This window comes from Anarhichas minor, unplaced genomic scaffold (genome assembly GCF_050575085.1).
Source record: "Anarhichas minor isolate MPS153535 unplaced genomic scaffold, ASM5057508v1 ptg000015l, whole genome shotgun sequence".
Classification (NCBI taxonomy): domain Eukaryota; kingdom Metazoa; phylum Chordata; class Actinopteri; order Perciformes; family Anarhichadidae; genus Anarhichas; species Anarhichas minor.
The window spans coordinates 367,501-380,487 of record NW_027466461.1 but is presented as its reverse complement, the minus strand read 5'-3'; the positions used below and the strand labels follow the sequence as shown (position 1 = coordinate 380,487).

Genomic DNA, 12,987 nt, shown 5'->3' with positions numbered 1-12,987 from the left:
AGTGTGAAGCTAATCAACAGACTGATCCATTTGGATTGGTGTTTGGTTGTCCACAAGGCATTTGAGGAGTGCACCGTTCCCGGCAATGCTGCAATACCGGGTCAATGCGTGGAGTGAACAGAGCAAGCCCCTTTTTCATCTCCCGATGCTAAAAATCTGCTTAATACGTTATCCTCATATAGAGGACATATCAGATATTAAACTGATTAGAACAGATACTACACTTGATCTTAGCCAAAAGGCCGAGAAGCGATGAGCCCCAACTGTTTGCTTCCTGAGTCACCCTCCTGACACGTTTCACCCTTGTCATGGTGCAGTTCTTTCCAAGGGACATAGCAGTGGCTGCTGCTTTGGCACACCCAGCCGAGCACTCCATGGTCAAGCACCGTGGTCTAGTTAAGGACAGCTTTCTTTCTTTTCACAAGTGTACAAGGCTCAGCCAAACGGCAAAGCCTGCTAAAAATAGGTTGAATTCATTGGTGTTCCTCTCCACGGAAGTCTTTAGTAAAAGGCGAAAGACTTGTGCGTTATGAAGAGAAACCAAAGTAAGTACAGCAACATTGTCAAGAACAGCCGAAGTCCCTAGTTGTCCAAGTCAAAACGCTCATGGTAAGCCTGAGTTCACGTGACCTGTTCCAAATCTGAAGCCACACCCATTCCCATACCCCTGCCCACATCTGAAAGGGGGCAATATTCTCCATAGTACCATTTCCTCCCCTCCAATCAAAAGTACAAACCACTTGATATTCTTTTCAACAAAACAATCAGGGGAGAGCGCGAACGCAGTCCCCCACTACCAGAAATTATGCAGTCGAGATTCCCACATTTGGGGAATTCGCAGTGGTCAGAACAACCGGAGTGCAATGGCTGGGCCTCGCCTGGGTGAACCACCTTCTTGATCATGGTATCTCCCCTGCCAGGTAAGTATGAGTTGGAAGAGACAGAGACAGGGGCGGCATTCCCAGATGCAGTACTCCGGATGACGGTTCCCAGATGGCATAATCCCAGAGTGCATTCCTTTAGCATTAAGCTTAGGCTGGGAGCACAGCGATGTTCCACGAGGGGCGTCAGTAAGGAATAAACAAGGCCTTTGTTTGACACAAGCCCCAGCCTTGAAGACAGACAGCGAATGAGATCCTCGTCGTTCATTAAAGTGTGAAGCTAATCAACAGACTGATCCATTTGGATTGGTGTTTGGTTGTCCACAAGGCATTTGAGGAGTGCACCGTTCCCGGCAATGCTGCAATACCGGGTCAATGCGTGGAGTGAACGGAGCAAGCCCCTTTTTCATCTCCCGATGCTAAAAATCTGCTTAATACGTTATCCTCATATAGAGGACATATCAGATATTAAACTGATAAGAACAGATACTACACTTGATCTTAGCCAAAAGGCCGAGAAGCGATGAGCCCCAACTGTTTGCTTCCTGAGTCACCCTCCTGACACGTTTCACCCTTGTCATGGTGCAGTTCTTTCCAAGGGACATAGCAGTGGCTGCTGCTTTGGCACACCCAGCCGAGCACTCCATGGTCAAGCACCGTGGTCTAGTTAAGGACAGCTTTCTTTCTTTTCACAAGTGTACAAGGCTCAGCCAAACGGCAAAGCCTGCTAAAAATAGGTTGAATTCATTGGTGTTCCTCTCCACGGAAGTCTTTAGTAAAAGGCGAAAGACTTGTGCGTTATGAAGAGAAACCAAAGTAAGTACAGCAACATTGTCAAGAACAGCCGAAGTCCCTAGTTGTCCAAGTCAAAACGCTCATGGTAAGCCTGAGTTCACGTGACCTGTTCCAAATCTGAAGCCACACCCATTCCCATACCCCTGCCCACATCTGAAAGGGGGCAATATTCTCCATAGTACTATTTCCTCCCCTCCAATCAAAAGTACAAACCACTTGATATTCTTTTCAACAAAACAATCAGGGGAGAGCGCGAACGCAGTCCCCCACTACCAGAAATTATGCAGTCGAGATTCCCACATTTGGGGAATTCGCAGTGGTCAGAACAACCGGAGTGCAATGGCTGGGCCTCGCCCTGGGTGAACCACCTTCTTGATCATGGTATCTCCCCTGCCAGGTAAGTATGAGTTGGAAGAGACAGAGACAGGGGCGGCATTCCCAGATGCAGTACTCCGGATGACGGTTCCCAGATGGCATAATCCCAGAGTGCATTCCTTTAGCATTAAGCTTAGGCTGGGAGCACAGCGATGTTCCACGAGGGGCGTCAGTAAGGAATAAACAAGGCCTTTGTTTGACACAAGCCCCAGCCTTGAAGACAGACAGCGAATGAGATCCTCGTCGTTCATTAAAGTGTGAAGCTAATCAACAGACTGATCCATTTGGATTGGTGTTTGGTTGTCCACAAGGCATTTGAGGAGTGCACCGTTCCCGGCAATGCTGCAATACCGGGTCAATGCGTGGAGTGAACGGAGCAAGCCCCTTTTTCATCTCCCGATGCTAAAAATCTGCTTAATACGTTATCCTCATATAGAGGACATATCAGATATTAAACTGATAAGAACAGATACTACACTTGATCTTAGCCAAGTAGGAGTGAAGGTGTCACGAGTGCAGAATCTCCCTGTCTGTACATGCTGTGGCCAACCGACCCAGGGACATAAAAAGTATACAAGGTGGAGTGATGAGCTGTAGACACCCTGTATATATCTGTAAATACTCTTGCATTGTAAATAGTTTAGATCTTCATGTAAATACTCGTGCACATTGTAAATAGTTTAGATCTTCATGTACATACTCGTGCACATTGTAAATAGTTTAGATCTTCATGTACATACTCGTGCACATTGTAAATAGTTTAGATCTTCATGTACATACTCGTGCACATTGTAAATAGTTTAGATCTTCATGTACATACTCATGCACATTGTAAATAGTTTAGATCTTCATGTACATATTGTAGTCTTCTATTTTATGACTGCACTGTTTTTTCTGATTGTTCTCTATTTCATGCACCGTATTCAATAAAGTGTTAAGTGTTACAGTAACATCGAGTTGTGGAATATCAATTAATGAATGCAAGAACAGGGGTGCGTTTGTTTTCATCAACAACAGGGACACGGATATATAGAGTTCCAGATTACTTACATGTCAGAGCACATGCCTATATTACAATGATATCAGATCATTTTGCAATAGAAACATTAAACAGCCTCAGAAAATATAAAACTACTTCTAATTAGCCTCCCAGGTGTCATAAGGGAATTTAAAAAGACAGAAGAGACAAAAGTAAACAAACAGCATTCTCTCACATGTATCACTTTGATTTGGAATAAGATGCATTTTATTGAAAAAAGACCTGAATAAATGACATGAATTATGTAGCATTATGTAGACACAAATGTACTTGAGATTCTCTATTTATAGCATCATTCTATTATAGCTTCAACAGGTATCACAATAAATAGCTAATTACAATCTGAAATGGACAATTTTACACACATGGAATCAATCCAGATGATGACAACAGTGTCTGCAACATCTACTTTGAAAGGAGGTGAGGCGTGTTCTAGACTCCTCCTGTGGACTCCTTCATATTCCACACGTGGGAATCTTGTGTGCATATTTTTCTCTCCTGTAAACACAAAGAAAGTCTTAAAGATCTTTACTATGAAGGGACACGTCTAGCAGCTGGTGGACCAATGTGCAGATTTCTGTTTCCAGATCTTGTGTATTGTGGTACATGTATGACAATAATCATGAAAGAAGTCATTGTGATACACAAACTAACATGTGCTTGGAGTAAATAGTGGTACATGATTCTGCTGCTGATACCACAGTTTGACAACATCAGGGAGCAAATATCCATTCTACATTTATTGATGCCACCAATATAAATTGACCACTTGATGGCGACATTAGACATTCTTCAATTAACGCAGACTTTACGCAGGCTTTGACCACTGGGGGCGCAAATGTTTCACTTTCGCACAGTAGACTGTCGGCCAATAACGTTTCGGGAGATTGCACTACGGTACAGCTCATCCCCATGTACAGAGCTCGAGTCTACAGTCGTGCAATGTCTACAGTGACTGTAGACATTTAAGCGTCCTCATTGGTCAGTTTGACTGTGGACTACCAATTGGATCGGAGGAACCGACTGCAGACCACCAATCACAAGTTGACCTGCAAATCTTGAATACATCAAGTTCGAGTTGCGAATCTACCCACAGCGTTGACCCTGCAGTAATTCTAGTAATACTGAAATATTTTTGTCTTTATAATTATTTATACAGAACACTGTTTATACTGCCCAATTGTCTTTTGGTCGTTTGGAAAAAACTGGACGTAGTGTTAACGTTAGCTAGCTAGCTAAGACTTTGCCGCTAGTTCACGGTTAGCAGCTCTCAATAACATCTCTTCGAAATTGTATTACTGTCAATATCCATTTTATCTTGCGTTAACCTTTAAATACTCTTCAAATCCGAACACAACACAACAGCAAGTGTTCGGAGTGTCCGGCCGGGTCAGGTAACGTTACGTGTTCAGCTAAGGCTTTACGGTCGACATCTCTCAGCTAGACTTCTTTGAAACTATAATGCATTTGTTATAACGTTACTGAAAATGTTTTGTCAATATGCATTTTATCTTGTGTTAACCCGTTAACCCTTGCATACGGTTCAAATCCTGATGCTCGAGTACGGGCCGGGGCCGGTAAGATAACGTTAACGTTATCTAGCGTCTCTAAATATAACCTCTTAAATCAGTATTACGAATGCCAAATATTCTTTGCATCCAAAAACAGTCCCTCATTAATCAATAGATAACCAACTATTAGCCAGTGTTCCAGAGACAGTATTTTTGAGGGTTTAAATTCGTTCTTTTAATAATTTACGTGCTGTCATAAACACCTGCTTGCTCAGGTGTTTATTATCCATCTAACGTTATATTATTAAAGACAAGAGAATGTATGAACTACAAAGACTTCTGTCAGCGTGTTTTTTGTCTCCGTTGCTGTGGTTATGACGGGAATATGGAATAATAGAAGATCCATATTTCTGATGTCTTACTCTTAGTTTTGCCATGAGTAAGAACATGAAACTTATCCAAAGGGAAGCTGAACAGTTGATCAAATATCAGAGGAATCAGTCAGTGTTGTAGGCTCAGGAGTTATGAGATATGATATATGAGTTAACGTTATAAGAACTCTCCCTCAGAGATCTCTAATCTAATCTGTAATCAGGGATGTAATCAGCAGTTGTCATCCTGCTCTGACACTTCCTCCTCTTCCTCCCTGGGTGTTAAAAGGATATCAATGGCCTGTTGTACGTTCATTGTTATATTAGTAATGTATTATTATAATATAACAATATCTAATATTATAATAATAATATTTTGTTGTTGTGGTTTTACTCTACAAGTGTATTTCAGCTACATTTGAACTTACCGCCTTTATATGTCAACTTTTCAACAGGAGGATGCCTGCAGTCCAAACCCCCTTCCTGGCTTCGAAAGGTTGGAAAAGTTCGGCTCTGCTCTGCTGGAGGTTAGCCTGACAGAGGACAAGCTGACTCTCACCACTGAGCAGAGGAACACGGTCCTTGAAGCCTGGAATGCAGTGGAGGAGCACGACAAGCAGCCGCAGCAGTTCAACCAGCTAAACAAGGCCTTTGTTTGACACAAGCCCCAGCCTTGAAGACAGACAGCGAATGAGATCCTCCTCGTTCATTAAAGTGTGAAGCTAATCAACAGACTGATCCATTTGTGGTGCCCAGGCATCCACAGACATTATGGACGAGTTTCCTGTCCTCACTTCCGATCCTGCTCCTTCCAAATCAAAGCAAGGGGCACGGAAAGGGTCGCAGGCATTCAGAACAGGACTCTCGACAGAGCTTGGAGAGAGTGGGGAGGGGGTACGGAGCAAAAAGTCAAAGGGGGGACAGACCAACAAGGGTGGGATTGAGGGGGGGAGGGGAGGGGGAACAGGTCAGCATAAGAGAGCCGCTGATAAAGTGGAGGAAGGAGGGGCCCAGGAGCAGAAGGATGGGGATACGGGTCAAGAGGTGGGAGGGGAGATGGGTGAGCAGTCAAGATGCACAATGTTTTTTTTTAAGGTTCTCACTATAAACGCAAGGGGAATGAGGGATCCAGTTAAAAGAAGGGTTGTTTTTAAATTTGTGGAGTCGCACCAGGTTGCCTTTTGTTTTTTGCAGGAGGTACATTTACGGGATGGGGGGGACGTGGGGATTTTTTCGAGGGAGTGGACAAAAGGGGACTCAGTTTGGAGCGTAGGGGGGGTCCACTCTACTGGGGTTGGGATTTTATTTGGGTTTCAAGAGATCAAGGTGGAGTCTTCCTTTGTTATTGTCCAGGGGAGGATAATGGGCGCAGATATCACATGGGGGACAGTCAAGTTTAGGGTTATTGTGGTCTATGGAGCACAAACTCCAACAGAAAGGCAAGAGATGGCTGGTCAATTGGAGGGCCACCAGTAGGCAGGTAGTGATAGGGGGTGATTTTAATGTTGAGTTGGGCAAGGGGGGAGATACCAGCGATGGGTTTATTTCCAACCTCATAGCTAAACATGGCCTGGTAGATGGGGCGAGGGAGGTCAGGCCACAGGTAACAGGTCCCACATGGCGCAACTCTAGGGGCATCGTTAAATGTGTGGATTATGTTTTTCTTTCCAAGTCTTTCAGGCTATTGGCAGGCAGACTGCTCCCTGTGTTCTTCTCAGATCATGACAGGCTGCTATTGGAAGTGCACTCAGATGTGCCAGTGTTTGGAACTGGGTACTGGTGCCTTAACGTCAGCATCCTGGAGGAGGAGGTTTTCAACCAACATTTCCGTTCATTTTTCAAAGGCCTGGAAGGACTAAGGTCATTGTGTTCCGGAGCAATTGAGTGGTGGGAGGTTGCTAAAAAGCGGATACAATTTTTTTGTTTAAAGTATTGTAAAAGGAAGGCGAGTATGGCGAGGAGGGAGGTGTTTCGCCTTCAGCACCTTCTCGAACGTGAGTACGCCGGGGGAAACTGGGGCGGCATTATAAATCAGCAGGCTTGTGACTCCCTTAAAGCACAGCTTAGGGACGTATATGAGGGTAAGGCCAGGGCATACCTGTTGCGATCACGTGAAACATTCCGTGAGGAGTTCGAGACGTGTTCCGCTGCTTTCTTCAGCTCAGTACGGGCTGATAGGGCAAAACAGGTAGTGACCGGGTTAATGGACAAGCAGGGCAGGGTGGTGTCAGAAGGGGTAGAGATGGTGCAGGCTGCCACGGACTACTATCGCACAAGGTTTAGGGAGAAAGACATAGAGTTAGGAGGAGGGGAGGTATTCCTGGATTTTCTGACCCAGCGGGTGCCGAAGGATATAGTACAGGCTTTGGAGGCCCCGCTCACCCTAATAGAGATTAGGGTGAGCCCTCCAGAGAATGAAGAGGCGGAAGGTGCCTGGCATCGATGGGCTCCCAGCAGAGTTTTATCTCAAGTTTTGGGATGTACTTGGGCCGGTAGTGTTGGAGGTGTTGTCCGCAACACTCCGCACAGGTACAATGGGAGGGTCTGCGGCCACCGGAGTTATCTCCCTTCTTTATAAGAAGGGGGATCGTGCCGACCTAGGGAACTGGCGACCACTGACCATGCTGTGTGTTGACTACAAACTCCTGGCAAAGGTCCTAGCGGATCGTCTAGGCATAGCACTTCCTCATGTGGTCCATGTGGACCAAACATGTGGGGTAGCGGGGCGCTCAGTGAGATGGAATCTACAGCTCATTCGGGTCGCTGTCGCGTGGGCAGAAAAAACCGGCACCTGCCACTGATGGTGGTTGGTCTCGACCAGGCAAAAGCTTTTGACAGGGTTCATTGGGGTTTTATGTTTAGACTTTTGCAGAGGTTAGGCTTCAGTCAGGCTTTTATGGGATGGTTACGCATATTGTACACAGGTGTAGGGAGCATGGTTTCAGTTAACGGCCACCTAGGAGACATTTTTAGTTTGCACTCAGGGGTAAGACAGGGGTGTCCGCTTTCACCACTGCTTTACATCCTTTACATGGAGCCCCTGGCGGCAGCCATTCAAGCTGATCCGGGTGTGAGAGGTTTCCTGCTACCTGGCAGTGGGGGCTTACGAGTTAAACTGTCTCAGTACGCAGATGACACCACACTGCTGCTGGACACCGACACATGCCTTCTTCGAGCCTTGGAGATTTTCCAGAGCTTTGGTAAGGTGGCTAGTGCTAAACTTAATTGTGCCAAGTCTTCTGTGAAGTTCTTTGGGCGCTGGAAAGAAAGGACGGAGGTACCAGGGGGGCTGACGCTCTGCACGGGACCGCTGAAGGTACTAGGGGTCAGCTTTGAGACAGCCCATAGTGCCACGGCCAACTGGACTAGGCGCTTTATGGCAGTCCAGAAGAAGCTTGCTCTCTGGAAGAGCAGGGGCCTGACTTTGATAGGGAAAGTACTGGTTCTGAAGGTAGATATTATGCCATCTCTTGTGTACTTGGCATACATATACCCAATGCCAATCAGTATGAGGAGACCTATTATGCGCCTCGTGTTCACTTTCCTGTGGGGAGGGAGATATGAGTATGTGGCGAGGGCCCGCATGCTGGCAGGGATTGAAGCAGGGGGAAGAGATGTCCCACACCTCCCGTTGAAGCTAGACTGCATATTTGTTTCTTTTTTGTGGAGGGAGATGTCAACTCCAGTCGTACACCCATCAGGACACTTCCTGCGGCTCTATTTTTCCTATCAGGCCAGGCCAGGCTTGTTGGTCTGGAACAATTTAGGGCCCCGGGTGGAGCAACAGCCATGGCATTACCAGTACGCAGCCAGGTGGCTGCGGGCCCATCCCGAGGCCTCAGAAACCAGTGTCAGACTGAACCACAAATTCCTTTATAAAGTTGTCAGACAGAGAGTGATCGCACCTGCAGTGGTTGGGATCCCGAAGAGTATTTGGAAGGGGATACAGCCACGGGGGCTGGACAATGGTCTCAAAGATCTCAATTGGCTATGCCTTCACAAATGTCTGCCAGTGCGAGATGTAATGTACCGGCATAGTTTAACAAGATCCCCTGTGTGCCCGAGGGAAGGCTGTATGGGGGAAGAAACTGTCAGGCATGTCATGTAGGACTGTCCCTTTGCTAGTATTGTGTGGAGTAGAGCAGCGACATGGCTGGGGAGGTTAGACCCTGGGTTTAAATTGACATGGACTAGGGTGGTAGAAGGGGGAGGTTTGGGGAGTAAACATTTCCTTACGTGGCTAATTATAAGCCTGGTTAAGAGGAGTTTGTGGGTGGCTAGGCAAGACCTGGTGGGAAAAAACAGGGAAAGTCGCTTGGAGGGGGTGTTAAAGAGAGTGGAATTAAATATAAAGGGGAGGATTGAACGGGACATCAGGAAGTGGGGGAAGCATGCTGCCTTGGAAAGGTGGAAAGGAGGTTTTGGGTGGGGATGGTAAATCCTGAAGACATTGCATAAGTGTATTTTGTGTTTTTTTTGTGTATAGACAAATGCTGGTTACTGACATGCAACTGTGAAATAGAATTAAGTTGCATGATGCAAAACATGTGAAGTTTGTATGTTTGAAATTGTATGATTTGTGTACAGAATTTTGATAATAAAAAAATTAAAAAAATCTGTTCTTATCAGTTTAATATCTGATATGTCCTCTATGAGGATAACGTATTAAGCAGATTTTTAGCAGCCTACAGAAGTGCTTAAGGACAGCAATCTACTGATTGTCTGCCAGGAGTGTAGGCTATTACACGGACCTTAAAAGGTCCCCCCGCCCTCCTCAGTCTCATTACATTTTTTATTTTTTCAAATACAACACAACCCTCCCCACTCTCCCCTCCCTCCACAGACATCCCCAAGTGTCGTCAGGCCCGCCTCGCGGAGGGCCTTAGACACCATGGGTCTGCCGTTGTGAGGGAAGAAAGGGGAGTTTAAAAGAGGTAACCGCATCAAATGTCCTTTATGTTGTACGTCAGGTCTGAGGTGGGGCAGAAACTTGTCCAAGCCTCCAGCACTTCGCGAAAGAGCCCGGGCCAGTCTCCTGAAATATTTCCGGAAGAGAGGGCGTACAGCTTGTACAACCCTCTCTCACCGTAGTCTGCCAGGAGTCCGGTCAAGGCATCCTTCCACGGGTGCTGCCTCTTCTCATCCAAAAAACGCCCTATACGTTTTACCCTAAGCGCGTCTCTTTTGGCACTTATGTCAATCAAATCTAAACCCCCCTCCCTCTTCTTAGCGATTAACGTCCTACGAGCGATCATATTACCCTTCCCTTTCCACACAAACAGGGATATGATGCTAGTCAAAGCATTCAAAGCCCAATCCGGCAGCTCGCAGGATCCCAAAATATGATTGATTTTGGACAGAACCAGAGCATTTGATACAATTACCTTTCCTCTTATGGTAAGCCCGCGGGCTTGCCATATGTTCTTTACTTTTTTTATTACACACGACCAATTCCTGTCCCTAGCTTTTACTCTATCCTTCCCTATCCAAACACCTAGTATTTTGCGTTCTTCAGTTATTTCGTTAAAACCCCATTTCCCTGTGTCGATATCATTTTCCATGAACACCATTATTTCAGACTTCGACATGTTTACTTTTGCCCCAGACGCACACTCGTAATTTTTTATATTTTCCATCGTTTTCTTCAGGTGCGAACTGTTCTTTAAAAACACGTTTATGTCGTCTGCATATTGCATTATTTTCACTTCGTTCCCACCCACTGTTTTAATCCCCTCTATCTCAGCGTCATTTGTAATACTGAGCACTAACGGCTCTGCCACCAAGCTGTAGAGCATTGCCGACAGAGGACACCCTTGTCTAATTGATCTACCCAAATCCACCCGGTCAGTTAAATACCCGTTTATTTTGATTTTACTTTTTGCATTCTTGTACAATAATTTAATCATGTTTACATATTTTTCCCCAAAGCCATATTTAAACAAAACCTCCCACAAAAAATTATGCTCCACCCTGTCAAACTCCTTCTCCAAATTAATCCCTAGTAATACCCCACCCTCTTTATTCATTTTATTTATCAAATCTTTGACAGCTAAGATATTATCATTGATATCCCTTCCCGGGATGCTATATGCTTGTGTTTCGGACACTATAGTTGCAATCACCTCCTTCAACCTCCCAGCCAGGACCTTAGCCATAATTTTGTAGTCCATATTGAGTAAGCTAATTGGCCTATAGTTTTCTATTTTGTCCCTCGTCCCTTTTTTCTTGAAGATTAAAGTGATCACCCCGTCAGAAAAATGATCAGAGACTGCATTCTTCTGGGTCATATCCTGAAACACATGCATCAGGATAGGAGAGAGTAGCTCAGGAAACCCACCATAAAACTCTGCAGTCAGCCCATCAGCGCCCGGACTTTTATTACTTTTGAAACTCTTTATTGCTGTATCTATTTCCCGATCTGTGATTTGAAATTCACAGAATTGTTTATCTGAACTACTTATTTGTTTTTTAATTTGACTAATCATAAGTTCCAACTGTTTTTTATTAGGTTTTTGTCTTTTGTACAACTTACTATAAAAATCTCTCACTGTCGTCAGTAATTCTTTGTTTCCACTCACAATCTCCCCATTCACGCCTGTCAGTTTTTCGATGTATTGGCTTTCCTGAACTACTCTCTCCATACCCAAGAAGAATGCAGTACTCCTCTCGCCTTCCAATAAATACTGGGCACGGCATCTCACAGCCGCACCTTTGCACCGTTTAATTTCTAATGCGTCCAACTTGCTTTTGTAGATTTCGTAACTTTCGCTACTATGTGTACTATCGTTTTCAATTTTTTCAATTTCTTTATTCTGAAGCTCATTTATAATGTTTTTCTCCCTTTTTTCCTCCCACTTTTTCTCTTTACTATACTTTATAGTCATTTTTTAAATTCTTGCTTTTACATCCTCCCAGTAATCCATTTTGCCATCCACAAACTGTATGTCCTGGATACACTGAGAGAGGATCTTACCAATTTTGATTTTATGTTTTGTCACTCAAAATACTATTATTTAAGCACCATGTACCCCTACCCTTTCTACTTACACCAGTACCCAAATTACATTCCACCTAGGCATGATCACTCCAATTATTAAAGGTGTATTTTAAATTGGACGCCTCCCTAATCAGCCCCGAGGCTACTGGCGCTAGGTCGATACAAGTTTGTTTAAGGAGCCCCAGGACTACCTGTCTTCTCGAGTACGCTCTTACTCCAGAGTTAACAACGCGCCAAATGTCCACCAGATTTTTGACAGTCATTAAATCTTTCAGAGCCGTTCTACTAGTATCGCACTTTAGCTTGTCTTGGGAATTGTCACTACTACTCAGCGTGATGTTAAAATCCCCTATTAATACCGTTCTGTTATTTACCCATTTATTTAGACTTTTAAAAAACACCCTTCTCTCTTCCTCAATGTTCAGAGCGTGAACATTAATAACTCTCATCAGTTCATTTTTGTACAGTATTTCAAATACCATACATTTCCCATCTTCAGCACTGTAAATGCACTTGTTTTTACCACTCAGTTTTTCATATAACAGCACAGCCACTCTACGTACCCTCCCAGTTCCCACCTGGGAATAAACCTCACCCCTCCACAGTTTTTTAACTTGGTTCAGAGTTGATACATCCCAGCCTGTTTCTTTCAAGCAGAGTATATCGCAATGTTTATATTTGTCCAGGACTGCTTGTATCTTGGCTGGATTTTTAAAACCATTTGTGTTAAATGACACAAGGGTGAGAGAGTCCAGAGCCATAGAAGTAGCTAGCAAAGTCATGACAATAGCTGTAAGCATATTTATTCTGGAATCACTTTTTCAGCCCTCTCCTCTTTTTCCCCGTAGCCCTTGCAGGCCCACCGGGCCTTTTTCTTGCTTCCTGCTGTACTTGTATCTCCATATCGTAGTCTGAAGGTAGGTCTGACAGCAACAGAGGAGAGCAACTCACCCCGCCTCTGAAGGCATCGTTAACATCCATCGAGGACCCGTTCTCCACCGGACCCTCTGATCTCGCC

At 44.8% G+C, this 12,987-nt stretch overlaps 7 non-coding genes across 7 annotated transcripts; all 7 read right to left on the bottom strand.

Annotated features, from left to right (window-relative positions):
- Positions 1–63: 63 nt before the first annotated feature.
- On the bottom strand, positions 64–254 carry LOC142950476 (U2 spliceosomal RNA). The gene has a single exon (XR_012954375.1). It is a non-coding gene; the product is annotated as a U2 spliceosomal RNA (small nuclear RNA).
- Positions 255–432: 178 nt separating this feature from the next.
- LOC142950505 (U5 spliceosomal RNA) lies at positions 433–549 on the bottom strand. Its single transcript, XR_012954402.1, has one exon. It is a non-coding gene; the product is annotated as a U5 spliceosomal RNA (small nuclear RNA).
- A 216-nt stretch (positions 550–765) lies between these two features.
- LOC142950397 (U1 spliceosomal RNA) lies at positions 766–928 on the bottom strand. Its single transcript, XR_012954300.1, has one exon. It is a non-coding gene; the product is annotated as a U1 spliceosomal RNA (small nuclear RNA).
- A 287-nt stretch (positions 929–1,215) lies between these two features.
- Positions 1,216–1,406, bottom strand: LOC142950443 (U2 spliceosomal RNA). Its single transcript, XR_012954345.1, has one exon. It is a non-coding gene; the product is annotated as a U2 spliceosomal RNA (small nuclear RNA).
- Positions 1,407–1,584: 178 nt separating this feature from the next.
- Positions 1,585–1,701, bottom strand: LOC142950504 (U5 spliceosomal RNA). The gene has a single exon (XR_012954401.1). It is a non-coding gene; the product is annotated as a U5 spliceosomal RNA (small nuclear RNA).
- Positions 1,702–1,917: 216 nt separating this feature from the next.
- Positions 1,918–2,081, bottom strand: LOC142950383 (U1 spliceosomal RNA). The gene has a single exon (XR_012954286.1). It is a non-coding gene; the product is annotated as a U1 spliceosomal RNA (small nuclear RNA).
- Positions 2,082–2,368: 287 nt separating this feature from the next.
- On the bottom strand, positions 2,369–2,559 carry LOC142950502 (U2 spliceosomal RNA). The gene has a single exon (XR_012954399.1). It is a non-coding gene; the product is annotated as a U2 spliceosomal RNA (small nuclear RNA).
- Positions 2,560–12,987: the final 10,428 nt, after the last annotated feature.